This window comes from Lepeophtheirus salmonis, chromosome 12 (assembly GCF_016086655.4).
Source record: "Lepeophtheirus salmonis chromosome 12, UVic_Lsal_1.4, whole genome shotgun sequence".
Classification (NCBI taxonomy): Eukaryota; Metazoa; Arthropoda; class Copepoda; order Siphonostomatoida; family Caligidae; genus Lepeophtheirus; species Lepeophtheirus salmonis.
The window spans coordinates 1,484,026-1,504,959 of NC_052142.2; the positions used below are offsets into that span (position 1 = coordinate 1,484,026).

A 20,934-nucleotide genomic window follows, 5' to 3' on the forward strand; every position below is an offset into this window, starting at 1 on the left:
AATATATTATTGTAAATTTGATGACGTACTCAAATTTTCATCTTTTAATTTTCTATCAACTACAAATATGGAGCACATGGCCTTATTTTTTATTTGGACATCTTGCAAAGTCAGGTATGAGACTACAGCATGTACAAAATAGAGGTGTAAGGGTCATCCTAAAACTTCAACGGGTGGTAAAATATAAAATGTAGCTGCCTAAAGGTCATTTATAAAATTAAATAACAACATAAGTCTAAACATAAAATACGAAACCATAGTCCTCTACCTCCTCCACTCCTAAAGATTTAATGTATCTATAAAGATATACCTACAATGTCAGTATATGAATACCAAAATGTCCCATCACATGTACAAATTTGAATCTCTGACTATGTCCTACAGTCTAGCCGATACTTAGTTTACCAATTTATCAACAAATTTATCGTGTTAGGTTATTTATATAATATAAATTCTAAAAGTACTCAAAACAGTCCTTTTTGGAGTTATCATGAAAACGACCTCTGGATAGTACTTTTATACTAACGGTATTCGCGCCTTTTTTTATTTTTGAACAAATGAATAATGAATGTAAAACAAATGAACAATGAAAAAAAAATAATTAAACGGAGTTCATTTTGTGGTTCTTTTTTATTGTTCTTAACACGGGCTACCTCATTAACATAAAAATACCATATTTATTTATTTATCAGCTCTCGATTCCCCGCCTCAATTGTTATGTCTTAGTTCTTTCATAATTTACTCTTTTTGATAAATAAACGAGTAATATGTCTGGAACATATAAAAAGGGGGACTTACTACTAATTTTTAATGGCAACTGTTGACAGGGGGAAATATTACTATCACCCAAGGTTGATAGAAATACAAGATTAGAATATCATGTAATCCAGCTTGCTATAATTTTCAATTTGATGTACCATACCGACTGCTGGGCAAGACATACAGATTTTGAGGTCAGAGAGAATAAAAACCGTAGAGTATAGAAATTATACGGTTAATAGTAATAGTATATACTCTTTGACGTCACTATTATAAGTGTGGTGAAAGTCAAACATCAATGGGAAAATCATTATGGTATAACTTTGTATTCCTATTAAACTTGACTATCATCTAGGTAATAGTAGAAAAGGAGAATGTCTCTGAAAGGAATTAAAATTGTATATTTAATTATTATTGGAAAGGAATTCAGTAAAAGTATTTAAAATACATTGAAAACAATTCTTGTTACTTGTTGTGCGCCAAAGTATAGATCAGGTTACTCCGGCAATCCAAAAGATTGTTTCATAGCCTACCTATGAAAAATGAAACTAATCTTCATAGTTGGATCAGATCTATACCAAGGAATCATTTAATTATACGATTTCTTAGAAATAACTATTTTCTTATTTCTCTTTCAATGATACTTTAGGTAAACTTTGAATCAGTGTATAATTACTAAAAGTTTCTATTGATATACTATATAGGAAAGATTAGGAACCGAATATAAATTAAAGATTGTACAGCAAACATTTTAGACAAGAAAACTATAAATATCAATGAATTCATTCAACCTCCCATAGAAAAATACCAGCTATTCTTTCTTAAAGAAAGATACAGTTCTATCTATGTTTGAGGATGTTCCAGCAATATTACTCAAAACCCGTGCAGCTCTGAGAACTACTACTTCAAGTGTGGCTACTAACTAAAAAATAGTAATTTGAAGCTAAGGCAAACATTCATAAGTCTTTCTGGAGTACTAATATTTTTTCTGTAATCATTACAGATTCCAAAATGAAAAGAACTGTTAACAAAAAGCAGAAGTAATTTATTTTGTAAGAAATAAAGTAACATCCTTATTAGATATAAAAAACATAATCGATTTTAGTTGTTTGCCGTCTGATAATCATCTTATAATAAACGGAGATAGTCTGCGTTTTTGGAGTATTAATGGAGCACTTCTCCCAAATTTATAAATCCCTTCAAATATTTGATAATTTAAAATTGGTATTATGTAATCATGCCACAACTATAACTGAAGACAAATTAAAAAAAACTCTTTGTCAAATATGAAACTTTTTGTAAATCTCTCTCTTCTAAGCATGGACAGTGTATAACAATTATAGTTACTATTGAAAATGAAGAAGATAATTATGAAATAAATTTTATAGCTGAACAGTTAAACAATGTACAAAAATTATGAAGGGGAAATATTTTTGGATGTTAATTTAAATATTATATTTCAACTTTACAAAAAAGAACTTGTATTTCTAATTTAATAGGCATACCTATGAAATAAAAAAGTTTTAGCTCCTAAGTCAAAAGAAAAAGTAAAAGTACATTTGACCAAACGTTTTTTTAGTCTCTTGACAATTAATGGACTTATTCAAGACAGTTCGTAAAATCCTGATTCGTGCAATACATCTTCATTTTTTGCAAAAATTAATAAATTTTGTAGAGTAACTTTAGTTACAATTCATAAATCATGCTAAGGCTTGTGAACAGAACGCAAAATTGAACGACGTTCTATGGAACGTGCGTTCAATTAGCAGAACGCTGAACGAAACTGATTTTTTTTTCAACGCTTAACATTGAACTTACCATAAGTACTTCAAAAAAATTCAAAAAACCAAAGTATATATTTTTTTTACTTTTTTAAATAGGATTGAACTGTTTTGTGGCAGTAGCAAAGGGGGGCTGAAGGGCTAACCTTTTGAAGGCTCTAATCGAACACGAAAGCTTCTAGTACTCTACCTTAACTCGAACATATAAACTTGAACAGTTCAATTATTCTGAACTATGGAGGAGCCGTGGCTCATCATTTAGCCGTTAATAAAAGCAAATGGGCCTCTAAAAATAAATTCTGCTCTCGTGTGTTGCAAGGGCTGCAGTATTGTTTTTCACTAATTAATGCTTATAATAATAATATTGCGGGAATATATTTTCATAGAAGAGAGCTGAATAACTGTAGTAATTGAGAATTATGATTTTTTTCGGTACCTATAGCGATCTTAGAGATTACAATTCTGAAACTGTTATAATCGGATCCGATGTATTTAGAACCAAGACGCCGCTTCATTTTTTGTGTTAGTCTAACGACCACTCTAACTTAAACTATGAAATAACTGTAAGGCTACATTTTTCAGTCTCACGGGAAAAATAATTTATTTTATTTACACCGATAATTATTTCGTGTTACCTTTAGTTAATGACGACCAGGAAAAAAATAAAAAAATAATAAAGATACTAAATGTAAGCACCTATTTAGTAATAGGTTTGTTCTGAAAAAATGAATAAATCTTAATATTCATGAAGATACGAAGGAGAGAAAAAGTTCCGAAGCTCTAAAATGTATTCTTCAAGACTGGGGAATCCAATCGAAGACGGTGGGCATGGTGACGGATAATGCCAAGAATTTTGCTAAAACTTTCAATGTCTATGGCAGGCAATCCTAGGTACTAATCTACGAATTGATATACATACATAAGTTTTATAAAGAAGACCATTCTCCATATTAGACGAATGCGTCCTTTAAGTATTTTTTTTTCATTTTCGAAGGCCGTCGATGAGGCATCTGTCGAAGAGAATGATCCACTCAGTTTTCAATCCGAGGACGAAATAAAAATGTTAATTTCGGGGATATCCTCTAGTCAGATAATGACGAGTTGTTGCATTTTTGGATGAATTTTAGGTAAGTAGAGTTTATCAATGAATTGTCGTGAATAACTTTTTTTTGAAAATGCAAATCTGAATAATAAGTAATATCATTCAAATAATTGAATATATTTTTGTTCTAGATGCACTTCCCATACTTAAAATTTAATCGCAGCTACAGACAGCAAACAACCACTAAAGCCCAGGACAGGGGAATATGCTTGGTCATATTATAAAGTATTCGGCATTTTTAGCAAGTGTATGTAATAAATTCAACCAATCATGCTTGTTTGCAGATATAGTAAGAGAAAAATGCAGAAAAACCCTTGTGACTCCCTCTAACGTACGCTGGAACTCTACAAGTGTGGTGCAGCATGCAGCTAAGCCGCTAGACTTCCTAGTGGGAGATAATGCTATTTGGAGGGCGATATTGATAGCTTCTGCATATCTCCCTGAGTTCAAAGTATGCTTCATGGATATGGAGAAGCAAGAGAAGCAAGAAATTACCTATTGGATGAGGCGATACAAATGGGAGATTTTCCGTCAAGACAACTGTCCCAGAAATTTGAATGGAAAGAGAAGGACAATTTCTTTGCCAAGAGATAGAAGAAGATTGATATAGCTAGACAGGTTGTCTCATCGGTTTTGAAGAGACAAGTTAGATACGATAGAATCAATCCTTGCATATAGAAGGATTTAAAAAATATTTCTGAGGTATATTGTAATACTCCCAATAGTGCCTGTTCGAAAAGGCGTTTCTCCAAATCCAACTTAATATTGAAAAGGACGAGGTTAACAACTGGGGACAAGAATTTCGAGAAACAGCTCCTCCTTAAAGCAAATAAACAATAAAATTATAGTTTGACTTAGTCGTTTTAAAAATTTTAAATATACTTTTTTCAAAATGTCTTTTTCCATTATACGAGCGTATTATTTTTAAAGGCATGCAATACATGTATTGGTATTTCTGGGAAGGGCAAAACCAATAAATAACCAAGGAGTACTGAGCGTGTTTTCAATTACGTGATGATTTATTACAAAAAAAAGTAACGCGTTGCATAATGGCATTAAATGTAACCCTAAAAATATATAAAATAAATTTTTTGAGTTACTTATATTGTTATTGTTCATTTTTATTTTTTTTGTGAGGAGGAAGGGGGGTCTATATTGTCTTTGCCTCCTTAAGGACCCCTTGATGAAATACAAGACACATGTGCTAAGCTAATTTGTAACTTCCAATATTTACATAGTATTTCTTGGTTTTGGTTCTCTTTTATATACAGTGTGCGACAGCAAAACGTGACCTTTTAATAGATATGTCACAAAATGTCGATTTACGGAGAGAAAAAACTTGCAAGAGGCGTGCACGGACATCTAAAAGTGTTTTGGAGATCCCCATAGAAATGGTAGATTTTCATTTCTTAGAAATCAATTTAACGTCATTTAGGTATAATGTAGATAAATTATTAATCTTTCACCAAGTATATTTCTTTTTTTTAAATACGCTACTTCGTTTAATCGCTCCATTAGTTAGGAAATAAGTTATCTTAAGATAGTTTATAAAATCACAAATGGACCGAATAAAAGGTACATATAATGGATGTTAAAACTTTTACATATCTAGTATCTTGTAAAGTTTCCAACCAATCAATTCATGCAAAGTACATGAATTTTAACCAGACAATAGCACCTTCTATCTTTATTACTACGCAATATGAAAGTACTTTGTCTTTTTTTTTAACCTCTCTTTTTTTAAAATAATAATTATTGATTGTCTGGAGAGTGTGGGAAGGTATTCATATACTCGAATTTCAAAATTGCAGGTATTTAAAAGTATTATGCAACTTTTACACAATACTTTATTCTATAATTCCTGAAAATTTTATTCAATTCCCTTGATGTTTAAGAAAGTTGTGTTATTTTATTGAAATATCATATTTTCTTAGATGACAGATTTTCGTGTAGGTTATAACATAAACTGTACAAAAAAAAAAAAATCTTAAAATTTCTATGATAAATTGCCATAACTTCCTTAATATTGAAGATAGAGACATGATTTTGATATCAAAAGACAAGATGTCTTTTTTACCATTATCTATTAGATATAACAGGTTTAAAAGGAGAAAATTGAATTGAATTTTTTTTTTTTGTAAAATACCTACTTAATGTGTAGTATACGAAAAAACGACTTCACCAAGAACAACATAGTATTGAACAAGTGGGCTATATATTATTCAACAGAACAACAATTACAAAGTTTTTTCTCGAAATGACCGCCCTCTCCAGCTATATTGGCTTCAGCCTGGGCCTGAAGGCTGCACACAACTTGACGACGTGCCCCTCGGACATGGACGTCCACTGTCTCTCGGCGAAGGTCTTTTGTGCGTCATAGCTTGGACGAGGGATGGTACAGGATATATTTCCGACAAAGCTCCCATAGGCGAGAGGATTCATGTTGGCGAGGAGGGAGACCAAAAATCGGAAAAATCGTCCTCGAGCCATTGCTTGCTTTGTCCTGGCCTTGTACCCCGAGCAGAATCTTGCTGAAAGACATAGATTCCGTCTGGGTAGTTGGACTTCATTTAGGGCAGGACCACCTCCGATTTTCAGAGGACGCAATTTTAAGACCTTTCGGAAATTAATACTATCCTCTTCCGTCTGAGTCTCATAGCTCATTTGAACGCTAATATTCACTGTATTATTGTGTTAAAAAAATCTTGAAACATAGTTGTCAAATGAGGTATCCCTGACACTATCGAAGTGGAAGTTGCGATTTGCTATCGTACAGTTTATATCGTAATACCTTATTATTGGAACGCGGAATGGAACGCTGAAAGGAACAGAAATATTGGCTGAACGCAGAACACTGTACAACAACAACAACAAAAAAAATGAACGGAACGGCAAAATAGTAGAACGCTTACAAGCCTATTCATGCTTTTATAGGGTATAGAGAGGAAAGAAAGCATATTTCAAGGAATCAAAGGCACGATTTGGAATTTTTACGCAACTGTTTAAGTTGAGTAATCTCATGGAATGCATCACCTTCCTGTTCCAAAAGAGGACTTACCAATGAGACGTATATAATTGCGATAGATCCAACATCAACAATTATACAACTCCATGAGTAACTGTTGGTCGTTAAAGGACTAAAGTATGTTTTTTTAGGCTATATAACCTCAGATCCATTAGAATGACACTTAGGGTAGTACAAACAGATATCAGGGGCTGTTTATTATTAAGTTGCTCACAATTTATTGAGGGAGAATAAAACATTAGACTTAAAGAATTAGTAAATTATTTTAAACTGAGCTTATCTGAAATTTGTATATATTATGAAAACAGAAAACGATTCTTTTGAGCCGGAAATTGATGAGTTTAAATCAATTCTAGATCTTTACTGTTTATCTTTTTCTAATTTCACCATTAACGAATCACACGCCAATCTTCTCTTCTTTGTGTATGGATATATTGCTTGATCAATCTTACAAAATTTTAAATTTAACAATTACTATTGTATTAGTTATTTAATTTCAAACAACCCAGCGACCAAGAATATCGATTTTTTAGGTGAAGATTATCATCTTTTGGAAAAATTTCCAAATCAAATTGATTGAAAAGTCTTAAAAAATCGTCAGATTTGCTTTATTTAACAACATTACATGTTAATCATCTACATCATGTCATATTTTCTTTCAAGCAAAAAATATTTTACTAATTTTTTCGAACCCCCAAAAATTATTTGAATAATTATTTATTGATTTTTTAAGGAATGGGGAATGTTCCATTCCTTTAGATTTAAAATACTGAAGTGATCATAATTTTAAAGAATATGCCGCCTTGCTGTATTTAATTTTTTCTACTTAAGTGAATACATTAAACTAATGAAACTAATAGCATCATACACATGGGAAGAGAAAGATCTTCATCACATTTTCCAGTTGTTAAAAAATTCATAAATTAAATTATCAATCTTAAATTTTTTGTCGTCTATATTTCAATAGTGTATTAGTTTAATTAAATCATTAAATAACAATACATACTATAAAAGTTTTGCACTACATTTAAACCAAAAATTTGTTTACTTCAAGCAACCTTGTACAGTTGTTATTTGAATTCACTTAAGTTTTATTTTCAATTAATACAACTACTGTATGTTAAATGTGGAATGAAACTGAAGGATCGTAGACAATTAATTATTAATAATAACTATATTTAATTATGCTCCACTTCATAACAATGACTTTTTCTTTAACTCTAAGAGTGATGACGAAACACTATCTATTGTTAGATTCAATTCCACACATTCGCCAAGGGGTCTACCTTCTATTAGAGGAAGAAGGCTTATGATAATTGATTGCCATTTTTAACAAATGGCAGTTAGTACAAATTACTAATTTCAATAAACATTGACTGACGATAATTGGGTCTTGGGTGGAACTGTTGATGACAAGGATTATGAGTTAACACAGAATAAGTCTTCCATTTTACTTTTGTAATGGGTTTGAGTGAAATCAAGCATACTTTTTCGTTGAGTGATCCTCCTGTGTAACTGAGACTTAGCTTCATATGCTTCAACACAACGTGATCCTCAATGAGTTTGGATGTCTTTAATGGACTAAAGGCCTTGTCAAATTGTAGATTGTTATTATAACTCCTGCAACAAATCTTCAGAGTTACACTCCGTCTTTTATGAGCACACACGAATGTACAATCAGGTTTTGATTATGGTTAAATCTATTTAGGAAAGGATGTTCAATACTCAGGAATTAAATAATAGTGACAACAGCTAAGGCAAACAAAATTCCTTCTTTAAACTACCAGTTACAAATTAACGGGCCAGCTAAAATACACCGGATTTACATCATTGTGTATTACCATATGCCTCTAGAAAAATAATTTTTGCTGTTAATTGATCACAAAATTCATAATAAAATTAGTATATATTAATTTAAATATAATTATAATATTTTCCTTACACTAATCCTGACACATTGGCCTAAGCTCAAAAATGCATAAATTCCTGTAAATCTTATAAGGAACAATCGTATATTGCTATAAGAACTAATGAGTTTAATAAAAAGACAGAATAATCGACTGAAAACCCAAGTGTGGTACAGAAAGAGTTCTCATTCTCCATCCACTCCTCCTTCATTAAAATTCTGAAATACTTTTTTTTTTAGTGAACTCTACTTCGTTTCTTACTATAAGATACTCTAATTCATAAGAGTTCTTCAGTTTCCTTGATGTATATAACGTGAATTTGTGATATCTATATTGATAATTATATAACCTGGGCCCTTAATTTCGTTATTACTTGTGTGCCTCTTTTGGCATTAGAAAACGAGGGGAAGATAATTATATACTATTAAAAATAATTTGCCTCTTTTTTCTAGATATTTTTGTCTGCATTGTCAATACATATTCTATTTTGCTAATAAGTATATTTATTTCTGTATAAAAATGTCCCATTTGATTTTTTATATGTATAGCGTCACTAATAATTTGTCAAATCTATTTGTTTTATTTTAAATTAATAACTTCTATTTCGTATCATTTCCCATTTTAAATTTGTTTTATGCTCTAATTATAACTTCTATTAAAATTTATAATTAATATAATTGTTTTTTAGTTGTATTTTCTACAAATTTACCCATACTAATTTTATTGTATAAATAGTAGATTAAAATAAGTTATACATCTTTAATAAATTATCTTAATAATATATACTATTTCAATGTAACTATAAAGACGTCATACTTCGTAATAAATAATAATAATCAATATCCCTATATATTATTGTGGGATTTCGTACAAATTCATATAAAGTGAATACAAGTTATATTTGAAATATTGAAATTCCCTACTCATCGTGAAAGGATCTCTTCAATTTTACAATCTCGGAATCTCCTTCGCATGCTTATGAAAGGTACCAATTTTTTGCAGCTCCGAGTGATTTGTCTCTGATTATGTAGAACCAGGACAGTACAGTTAGGACCAAGGAGGGTGTAATGAATAACATTGTGAGATTTTTAAATAATTTAATTAAATATTTTTGGTTCGTCTACTTCTGATCTTATTCAAGTGCCTCTTGAGTCTGAATTAAAACTTATACTATTTAACTTTATAATATCATCAGTTCTAGACATAACCAATCATTTCCAAAAAAAGCCAGTAATAAATAAATAATAAAATACTTGGTTATGCACAATTTGTAATTCGTATTAAAACGGACAAAAATTACATATTTAATATATCGATCATCCATTTAATATTTAATAAGGGGATTTATCCCCGTAAAAAGTATTGCTAATCCTTTATTTAAAATTATTCCCCTAATTTTTGAGTTGCATCTTGTACAAAATCTAAAATTGTACACAACATAAACATATATATTAGTTTTGGATTTTTGTCCGAAATCCTAAACTGGTCCGAGACCGTAAAGATTTTTAGTAGACATAAAATTTTTAAATTGCCCATAAGTATTAATAAATATAAACAAAAGGAAAATATTAAAATTAAATACTCGATGAATATAACTAACAAAGACGTTAAGAAACGTTTTGTTATAATTTAATAAATAAATATTAGAAATTCTATGTACTCTGGCTAGTTTTTTATATATATTATAACTCACACACTTGAATTAAACTGGGTTGAATATAAACGTAAGGGGTCGTTAAAAATAAAAACATTAGTTTTTTGAACGCTGAACGGAGTCCTTGAAACAGTTGATTTATTATCAACTTCTTTCAGGGACCGTAAGCAATAGTTATTACTGGTATTATTCCTCTTAAAATTAAGCCTTATTATAAAACATGATTTTTTAGTGCTTACTGGGAGTTTTTCATACGCGTACATATATGAGAATGACTTAGCCCAGAAAGATTTATCGTTTCTCCGAATAATTATTTCACATATTATATAATCCCATACTACTCTATTCATTTAATTTTGCTCTATTCTAGATGTCAAATAATTACTAATTATATATATGATCATTTCCATATCAGGGACTCATCACTATAGACGATTTAACACGCTTAAGTCTTAATTGGATTTGTTCTTCTCTCTGAAAAGGAGGACATCTACAACTTTATAATTTATTTGTACTCAAGGAATCCAGAAGAGGCTTGAAAGCAAATTCCACTTGTATTCGGAACAATATTCGAGCATGTCAAGAAATTCATAAGGAGGAGATAATCCCGGGAAAATGGAAGCTCTTCTTCAAATGTAATAAAAGTGTATTACAAAATATATCAAAGCCGAAACCTCTGTCTTAGGGGATGAAGCAGCATCCTCATCATGCGTCTCGACGCATGATGAGGATACTGATATTGGTAAACATTTGTTAGATTTTTATGAAGTTAAAGGACAAATAGTTTTACTTCGTAGAGATATCGAAGGCATCAAATTAGACAAATTTAATAAAATTAAAACCCCTAAAATTCATACATTAAATGAATCAAATATTTTAAATTTAATTTTAAAGCCAAATACACCGAGACAGAACATCAACCTGCCCCAATGCTGGAGGAGGACACTGATTTACAATAATTTATCTAGTGGAAACCTCCGTAGGAAATTTATTCGAGACTCATGCAATGTAGCTACATATGGGTTGGATGTTTGTGGCAATGCTGTTCCCCTGGATTTTTAGAAATTATTCAGGAATCTGTTGTTATTAAAGCTAATACAAAGTAGGGACTCAGAAGAGATAATAAAAATAATTATGTTAAACCACAGAAGCCTCTGTAACCCCTATATAGATATGAAAGATATCTTAAGTATGCGTCAGTCTGAAAGTCTTGATTATAGAAATCTATGACTAGAAATTACTGAATTGGGAGATTTTGCTCCCACAAAGAACATAATAAAAGACAGCCTGCACTTGGATGTGTTCATTCAAGCTATGAAAAATGAATCTGATAGGGTAAAATTAATGTCTGAAGATTTAAAAACAATTTGAAGATGCCAGAAAATTTATCATGGACTTAGAAATAATAAGAATGAGGGCTCAACAGTTCAGTTCTTATTCGAAAGAAATGGCTAAATGCTAGCAAGAGCACAAAATTAAAAGATTGTAAATGAGGATAAACATCAACATAGAAAAAATCAAACTTCACCAAGAATTATAACACATAATCTATGTTATTTTTACAATAGGACTATATACAAACGTTGCAAATATCCAACCTTTTATCAAATATGCAAATCTTGTCGAATCCAGGGTCGTTTTGCTTCAAAATGTTAGAACTAAAAAAAAAAAAAAAAAAAAAAACCCGCTTATTCTATTGCTAATTCAACTACCGATGTAGTATTGAGTAATAAAGACAAAACACATATTCATATTGTGATTAAGCTTGACGAAAACAAATTTATAATTAAAGCTTTAGCAGTCCAAGATACTGGCGCTGATATTTCTGTGATGAAGATGCAAATATTTCGGAAGATTGGATTCAAAAATCAAATTAATTTAAAGCCAAGAATAAAGGAAGACATAATTACAATGAATTATTAATGTATAGATTAATTTGCAATATTTTGTGGAAATATCTGTGTTCACAAATCAAAAGATTTTCTCTTATTGTTGTTTCTCAAACTGTCTATGGATTGACCTTGATCGTAAAAAATGTAAAAAACTAAATATTATTCGTGATAGTTTCCGTCACCTTATGTCAAATAATGTTAACTTATTTTCAACAAATCCTCCGAAAAAGAAGTCTGCCAAGAAATATGTACGTAAATAAAAACTCTTCCATCAGCAACTATTTAAGTTTGTAGAAAATAAATTACAGTTAGTATACAGTTGTGTTTTTGATTAAACTAATGAGCTTAAACCTATGAAAGGTCAACACGTTGGTGAAACAAAGAAAATTACACTAAAGTTCGATGCTAACCCGTTCAGTTTTTATTCTGGTTGTAAAATATCTTATTCCTACAAAACAAGGTTAAGTCTATTTTTGGAGATATTGGGTAAAAGAAAAATATTCAAAAGTTTGAAGATATTCTCAATCAGTGATGCCAACAATAGTCATTTTCCCCAAGTTAAATGAGGACATTAAGCTTTCCCATGAACAAAACTAAATGCTCAAGTCTTGCAGAAGTCATATTATACAATAACCCCTGCTGAAGCTATTTCCTGATTTAGTAGAGAAGATCGTTATTTTGTTAAAATAGATTTAGCAAAAGGTTATTGGTAGATTATTTTACATTCAGATTTCCAGGAATGAACTACATTAATTATTCATTTCAGGAAATACAAAATCCTTAGGTCTCCCGGGGGATTTATTTCTGAAGTAGATTCCTTCCCCTATAGAAGAGATATCACCATTGATGGATTACCCACTAGCAAGGTTGTGAATACTGTGGGTACGGAGAAAAAAGTTCAAATAACTCATAACTCTAGTTTTTGAAACGTTAGAAACATGTTCGAAAAATGGATTATAATTAAATAAGTCTAAATCTGTTTTATGTGCTCAGAATATTAACTTCTGTTGGATATGAAACTTTATAGAAATCAATCAAAGTAGAAGATTTCTGCGATATCTGAATTGCATATTCCTACAACTCATACTGATCTTAGGTCAATTATAGGATTTTACCATGGCTTCTCTAAATATATACAACTCCTTTGTGATCTCTGTAAGGAAAAAAAGTTATCGAACCAAACAAAAGCTTTTAAAGTAACCAAAAATTTGTCACCTTTCCTCCAACTGTCCTCCTTTCCATTCAACATGGCAAAGACGACCATGTTGAATAAAAATGCTGAAACTCACATACAAACTCATGCTTCAAGGAAAAGGGATTATAATTTGTACTTCTACAAAACAAGACAACTCAAAAGAATGGTAACTAGTCCAATGCAATAGGAGCCGAAAACCTATATGATATGGTCAAACTTTAATATTTAGTAGTTTTTTGGGCTATTAAAATATGCTATGTTTATCCTGCAGGACTACCACATTTCTCAGTTATAACAGGTCATAAGCCCATTCAATAATTATTTAACAAGTTCACCCTGGATTAACCAACAGAATGTCGACCGACAAAATGTCGAATGGACAAAATATCGACCGAAAAATATTACATTACAAAATATGAAAAACTGGTTCTACAACATATCAGTACAGAAATTTCCAGCCCAAGATATTTGCCCCATAGCCCCTACATAAATTATCCCTCACAAACCCCATTTATACCTTGAAATTAGGTGTTATTTTGGTTACTACCGGGCCTCAAAATGAGATGAAACCCAAAAGAGTCTCAAATTTTGGTGCCCTTTCGGGGTGGTGTAAATTTAAATAGTGGCGTGGGTTTCATCCCATTTAGGGGCCTGTCCGTACTCAAAAATAGCTCAAAGATTGGGTGGGTACATATGGGTTGTCAGGGACTCTTAGTTGTTGCTTAAATAGTGGCCGTGAGTTTCATCCTATTTTGGTACATGGTGTTGACTGAAAACACCCCAAATATGGGGGATTAGGAGATGCCTTACTGGTAGCTTATATAGAAATTGTGCTGCTGGGCTATATTTCAGGCAGGAAATGTCTCAATGGGATATATCGCAACACCATTTGGAGTACCCTTCATTTTATATTCTACAGTTGATCTTCTTGTCAATCGACGTTTTGTCTGGTTGACATTTTGTTTATTCGAAGTTTGGTCTATTTGATGTTTTGTCCATTCGAAGTTTTGTCGGTCGATGTTCTGTCGGTTGACGTTTTAAACTTTGACACCCAACGAAAACCGTGCAGAATATGTAAGAGATACCATCATCAGTGGAATATCTTCCCCTCAAATACGATTAAAATTGCTTGAGAGCTCATTACTCAGTTTAAGGGTACTGATTACGATCAGGCCATGGCACTTGATATGGCAAGAAGTATACAGATACCTATGATCTACTACTTTTAATTTAATAAACCAATATGCCTTAGCATTACTTTAATATATGTGTGGTGATAACATAAAAGGAAGCTGGATACTTTTTCCCAATATTGCAACAATAATAAGGGTGATAATTTTGGTAAGAATAGAAAAGCGTGCGAGGAGAAGAGAAGAAATACTTATGGTATCATTGATTAAATAATATACATCTTCTTCTATCAATCAAGAACGTTACCATTCTCCCCTTTATTATTCAATATTAATATAATATTAGATGGTGATAGTCGATATAGATCTGAATAAAATGCCCAAAATAACGTCGCCTTCTGTCTGGATTTATGAAAATGGAGGCCCAGGAATTTGGGAATTACTTACCAGATGAGAAACAGATGGTTTGTCGGATTTGTCGAAATAATTGTGCCTTTAGTCCCGTGTCTAGAATTACACGCCACTCATTATCCTCATCTCATATCAAGAGCATGGATATTCATATAAAAATCAAGTTAACGATGAATACATCAAGTCCAACTTGAACTCTGATCTCACAAAGATGCTTATTACATGTAATATACCCTTATCCATTGCTAATCATCTACGTTCAAAAAAATTATGGAGAAATAGACGGGTAAACCTATCCCTTCCCGAGGAACCATCATTAAATTAATGGAGGATGTTGGTACTGATGTCATTTATAGAAATACATATAAAAATATTTTGAGTTATCAACACCAAATGACGATCAAGTTGTCAGTAAAAAGTATAAAATATTTACTAATTTCGAAATGGAACTCTGAATTTTGTACTGTCAGTATTTAATTTTTTTTAAATCTAACCCTAAAATATGATTCTATTTTAGCCAAAATTATCAAGAATTATCATACACAACTCATTCAATGGCAAAAAAAGTGCATAAATGGTCACAACAACGGGAGTAGTAGCTTTGGATGGTTCGCAACTAGTTTGTCTGAGACTAGTTTCTTCACTTAAAGACTTAGGTATGATAATTAGGTTTTCCAATATTACATAGTCAATAAATATTACTTTTTTTATCACTTAAGGCTTAGCTATGGTTGATAGGCTCCAAAAAAATGGTGTTCAGAAAACTCATAAAAGGCAAAAACAACTACATAAATGGTCACAACAACGGGGGTAGTTACATGGGGTGTAGCATTATAATTAGCAATTGTGTATATCCTTCATGATAATAGTATGTTGTTATATAAGCATAAATAACGGGGAAATATCTTTTTTGATGCTCTTAATAAGGAGTAATATCGCCGGACATTACTAAATAATTAGCTTTTGCTCTAAATCTTTAAGATGGATTTATTTCTTACATTTTTTTTATTAGTATATTTATTGTCTAATTTTATGATTTTGACATTTACTTTATTATTAATAATTAGTTAGATCTCATCGGTAGAGATATTTTATCCTGTGCACAATTGTATATATCAACTTCCACATGAAGAAGAGGGGATTTTTTTGGTTAAACTCCACGTCTCGCTTGTGTTTTGCAACCTAAAGTTATGACATATTTAACTGGATTCCGATGTCAGAACAATAAAATATTATTTGGATCAATCTATTATGTCAATATTCTGTATACGTAATTTATTGTTATTAGTTATATGATTCCAATTCTTTAATTTTGTATATTTAACATAAATGTATGATGGTATATTTTTTATTATGTAGATTATATTTAATTAAAGCCTTCTTTTTTAAACTTGGAACTTCAAATATATTTCGAAATACTCTACTTTGTCGTTTCATTAGCTATTATTCTGAGAATTAGGTTAATAATGAATTACGATGTCATGGAGTGTGACGTTATAAAATCTACTGTAATGGATAAAAACGTCTAAGTTAATTATACGTTGTATATCTTAATTTAATATTTTGCTAATAAATAATTTCGTTATACCCTCAAAAATCATAATAAAGCAGGCAGAATGATAATCACATCGGTATTTTAAACAATGCTACCATATGTATTTTTTACCCCCCTTCTCCTTGCACGCGTTTTTTTCTACAATATTATCAACTTTATGTATGATAAATGTATCTGTTGACATGAGTACTATTAATTACAAATCAAAAAGTTATAAAGTCGTTACAAGCCTTAGTTTTTAAGGCTACTGAACCTTATAAAAATTGGTTATTTGGTAACACTGATCATAAAAGATACTAAGACGTCATGACGTGAAAATTAATTTTAAAGAAGGTCGTATAAGCACAGAGCATATACCTATAGAGGTCTAGTAAGATGATATTGGGACTAATGTTGATGGTGTGCCCAGTGTGTATAACTAATCTTATGAACAATCACAATTATTATATAAAGTATTACCTTAAAGGATATTTATTGTTAATTTCTATGACATGATGTTAATGTGGGATAACAGTTACGAGTGCTTTATAATTTTTAGTTTCTTTTGGCTCTTTTTGATATTGTTCTTTAGCTCGTTATTGGCAAAATGTTGAAGGCCATTTATACTTAAGAATAGTTATTTTTACGAGCTTCAGAATCCCATTGCGTGAGAAGTGACGAAACGAGCAAATGTTGCTCTCAAGTTAAATGTTCTTAACATATTTTGTCATCTAAGGTCCTGAGCAGAAAAGTGTTTATGAGTCTGTATCGTATCTTTTCAGCCCCAAGAACATATTACTGGTTTCAATCTCAGTTCTAAACACAGCTAGCTTTGTGCCTAAGTAACTGCATGTCTCTCAAGGAGCATCATGTAACTTCTTGAGATTGAGTAACAATGTATAGCAAAATATTTGAATGCTTGATTCTCTGGATTACAACAAAGATGGGGTCAAAATCTACAAATTTGTGCCATGATATCTCATCTACAATTAAGAAGGACACTCTATCCTTTTGGTTTAAGTGTTACATCTCATAGCAAATTAGGACCGAACCCCTAATTCACGTTGAACTTCAGCATTCAGACCTGTATTGATAAAACAACAGGTTGTTTGAACTTTGACGAAATAAATCTGTAGTACGATTAACTTTTGCAGTAGGCCCTGACAGCAAAAGTATTGAATTTATTTGAATAGGAGCATTTGATGTTTTCCACTGCATCATAGAGCTGATTAGATATAAGGATGTGAGAGCACCTGCTCTACTTCCCTTCTTTCTCGTTTGGACATAATTTTGATTAATTAATAACATGTGGACTGCAAGATTTTCTTTTGGTAAATTATTTTCTATTTTTATCACAGGGGAGTAAATTGCACATTGATAAATATACTCGCTAATGCAGAAAGAGTGGAGAGAATACATTTTAATGTTCCTCCAATCACAACCCAGTGCTGCCATACAGAGAGATATATATATATATATATAAGCCCTGCCCTACAAAACACACACTCGTTTACGAGGGAACAAAGGAAATGTTGCAGTTTAGAAAGGTAAGCTGCATTGAAGAGATTAGGGGTTTCACATTTGTCAAAGTTGTGAGTTTAGCCTTTCTTCTTGCTGCAATCTTTTTATCGACTCATTTTTGAGATAGATATATTGCCTGAGTTTTACCACAAGAGAAAGTTTTTCGGATTTACCAGGTGCAGAGACTGTAGAAACATCCATGCAAATGTTATCTGCAAAAAAAAAAAAGTGTTTTAAAGCCCTATATCTTCTTTCAAGTATAAATCATAATCATACCTGCCGATTATCTTTCAAGTAAAGTCAAACGAATTCGGCTCTTATCTTGAATACGTCATAGAAAAGACAACGTTTAGGAGTTACTTTTGGGAAGGATTTTGCACATCGAATATAGCAGGAATTGCATTTGGTATCCGTTTTTATTTTTATTTATAGCAGAATTTATGAATATGCAGTCCTCAAATACTTATTAAAAAGTGTAAGACTAACGTTGCATGACTCACTCGACCTTCCTCCTAAATGGGCTCGACGAGAATTCTGAATCCATCTTTGCAGATATTATGGTAAAGAAGAAATCTAAAGAAATGCAAACAGTTGGCTTTCTAATTGTTGGAACAATTTATCGCAGCATAATAAGTCCCCCCTGCCGTTTTCATTTTGGATTAAAGACACTGAAAAAGTATTTTTTGTTGAAGTAGAAAAATGTTTTATCAACCCAATAAAATTAGGAAGCAATATTAAAGTATCTTTTAAGGGGCTTAAATTTTATTATAACCAACTGACCTAATTAATGTTCGTTGAAATATATAATTTTTTTGAAGATTTATTTACTTATTGTCTTGTTGATTTACACTGAAGGTTTTGGGGCGCACTGTGGCACATTTGCCAATAGAGCTTGACAGTAGCAAGACCTCTTTATGTATATGCTCTGTGGTATAAGTATTATAGTATCTGGCGTTGCGAGAATATTGAAAAGAAGAAAGGGATTAACTGCTTAAGAAGATGTCTCATTCACTGAACTTCTATATAATACGTTCATGTAAATATTTAAACAAAGATCAACCATATTAATAAATTTTTGGACTTTTTTCAGTAGTTTAATGTTGTATTTTACTTTTTTTTAAATTTCATAGCATTGCAGAATAAATTTGGCTCTTCATTTCGGAACATTAATCTTTGACTAACAAATTCACCATTTTTAGAGATTGCATCTATAAAACTATTAAGTATATTTAAAAACTGAAAGTATTTTAATCTTAATTATTAAGATTACTTTATGATAATACGTTTAACTTAATCGATGAATTTAATAGTATATCGGCTAGGAGGTCACACACCACCGACAAAGATAAAAAAAGGAAAACACCGTGTTGGAAGACACACATAAATCCAAATATGATAATGACATACCTTGTATTTCAAGTTACCTTGAGACTATCAACTCTTTTAAATTTCTAGACGATTACCCCCTATAAATATATTAGATATTATTAATACTGTGGCCCAGAACAGTGTCTTCACCACAATTGACCTTAGAAGTGCACATCATCAAACCCATATCTGCAATGACGAGAAACAATTCACTGCTTTCAAGGCTAGGGACAAATAGGTTCACTTTTCGAAGGATACTTTTTTGGAGTAACTAATGGCATTACTTTGTATCTAGAGAATCATCAATCCCAAGATTTCTGAAGAAACACTTATGAAGACGTTCGCCCACATTGATAATGTAACCGTTTAAGGAAATGATCAAATGTAACCCCATCAAAATCTAAATGATCAAATGTAACCCCATCAAAATCTAAATGATCAAATGTAACCCCATCAAAATCTAAATGATCAAATGTCAAAATCTAAATGATCAAATGTAACCCCATCAAAATCTAAATGATCAAATGTAACCCCATCAAAATCTAAATGATCAAATGTAACCCCATCAAAATCTAAAATTCTTCTTGAAACCTGTCAATAAATATCGCCTTACATTCAACGAACAAAAAGTCGAAGTCTATTCGTCCCTTCGGATGTTTAATTGAAGATGGCAAAATTAAGCCTGATCCTGAAAGACTCTCTGATCTTCTGAAGATACTAATACCAACAGTTAAACCTGCCCTAGACATGTTATTGTATACAAATGCAGCGAGTCTATGTACCTTAGTGCAAGGGTTGAATCCAGATGACCTTGATTCCATATGTATTAGGCGCTCACGTACCGCAATTTATTATCAATGCCCCAGTATTACTCTAATTTGATTCCTGGGGTTTCAAGAAGGCTCATCCTATCATCCATTTGGATTTTTTTTCTGTATCTGAAGAAGTTGTGAGTTGTTTTGAAAGTATCAAAAAGGAATTTTTCCAGCCGTTGTTACTGCAATTGATCGTTCTAAGAATTTATCCATAGAAACAGATACCTCAGATTATGCAATAGGAGCTACAATTGCTCAGTATGGAAGCCCTTCTCTTTGCGTACTCTCTGCAAAGTCTAATAAGAAGCGTATGTTATAAAGGAAGCTCATAAAAAGTAATACACTTCCTTTTCGGGTACCCCTTCAATCTTGTAGGTGGTCAAAAGAGCATATCATTCATGTTTCATCAGCATCAGACTAACAAAATTAAAAATAAGAAAGCTGTGGTGATGAAGTTTGGAATTTGCTTATTTTCATTAGGATATAGTACATAGGATAGGGGTTAAAAATCCAGCATCAGATAACCTTTCCTGGACCTGTAGTACTGTAACTTATCATCTAGGAGTTACACGTCTTGCTAACTTCATTTGAGTACAAAACCTTCCGTATTCTATTGAAGAGATTAGATAAGAGATAAAAAAAATGGCGAGAATGTCATGAACATTAGCCAATGTATTATAAAGAGAATAGTGGAACGTTGATTAAGGGTATTCAACCTCTTGAAAAGCTAGCAATGGACTTAAACGGACCAATCCCTATTTTTAATAAAAATAAGTACATTTTAACTATAATGAACGAATATTCAAGGTTTTCATTCTACTATCCTTGCTCCGATGTCAC

At 31.5% G+C, this 20,934-nt stretch overlaps 1 protein-coding gene and 2 long non-coding RNA genes across 8 annotated transcripts in view; 1 reads left to right on the plus strand and 2 right to left on the minus strand.

The window, feature by feature from the left end:
• LOC121127211 (proto-oncogene tyrosine-protein kinase ROS) overlaps window positions 1-20,934 on the minus strand; it is a 53,088-nt gene that overhangs the window by 26,662 nt on the left and 5,492 nt on the right. The gene's annotated exons all lie outside the window — the stretch shown is intronic.
• Window positions 3-16,279, plus strand: LOC121127221 (uncharacterized). 2 transcript variants are annotated; one of them, XR_005867670.2, is made up of 3 exons: window positions 3-3,867; window positions 3,927-15,512; window positions 15,576-16,279. It is a non-coding gene; the product is annotated as an uncharacterized lncRNA (long non-coding RNA). The 2 variants fall into 2 exon arrangements; XR_011782655.1 differs by having other exon boundaries at window positions 3-15,512.
• On the minus strand, window positions 16,963-18,921 carry LOC121127224 (uncharacterized). Its single transcript, XR_005867674.2, has 2 exons — window positions 18,188-18,921; window positions 16,963-18,123 (listed from the first exon to the last, which is right to left on the minus strand). It is a non-coding gene; the product is annotated as an uncharacterized lncRNA (long non-coding RNA).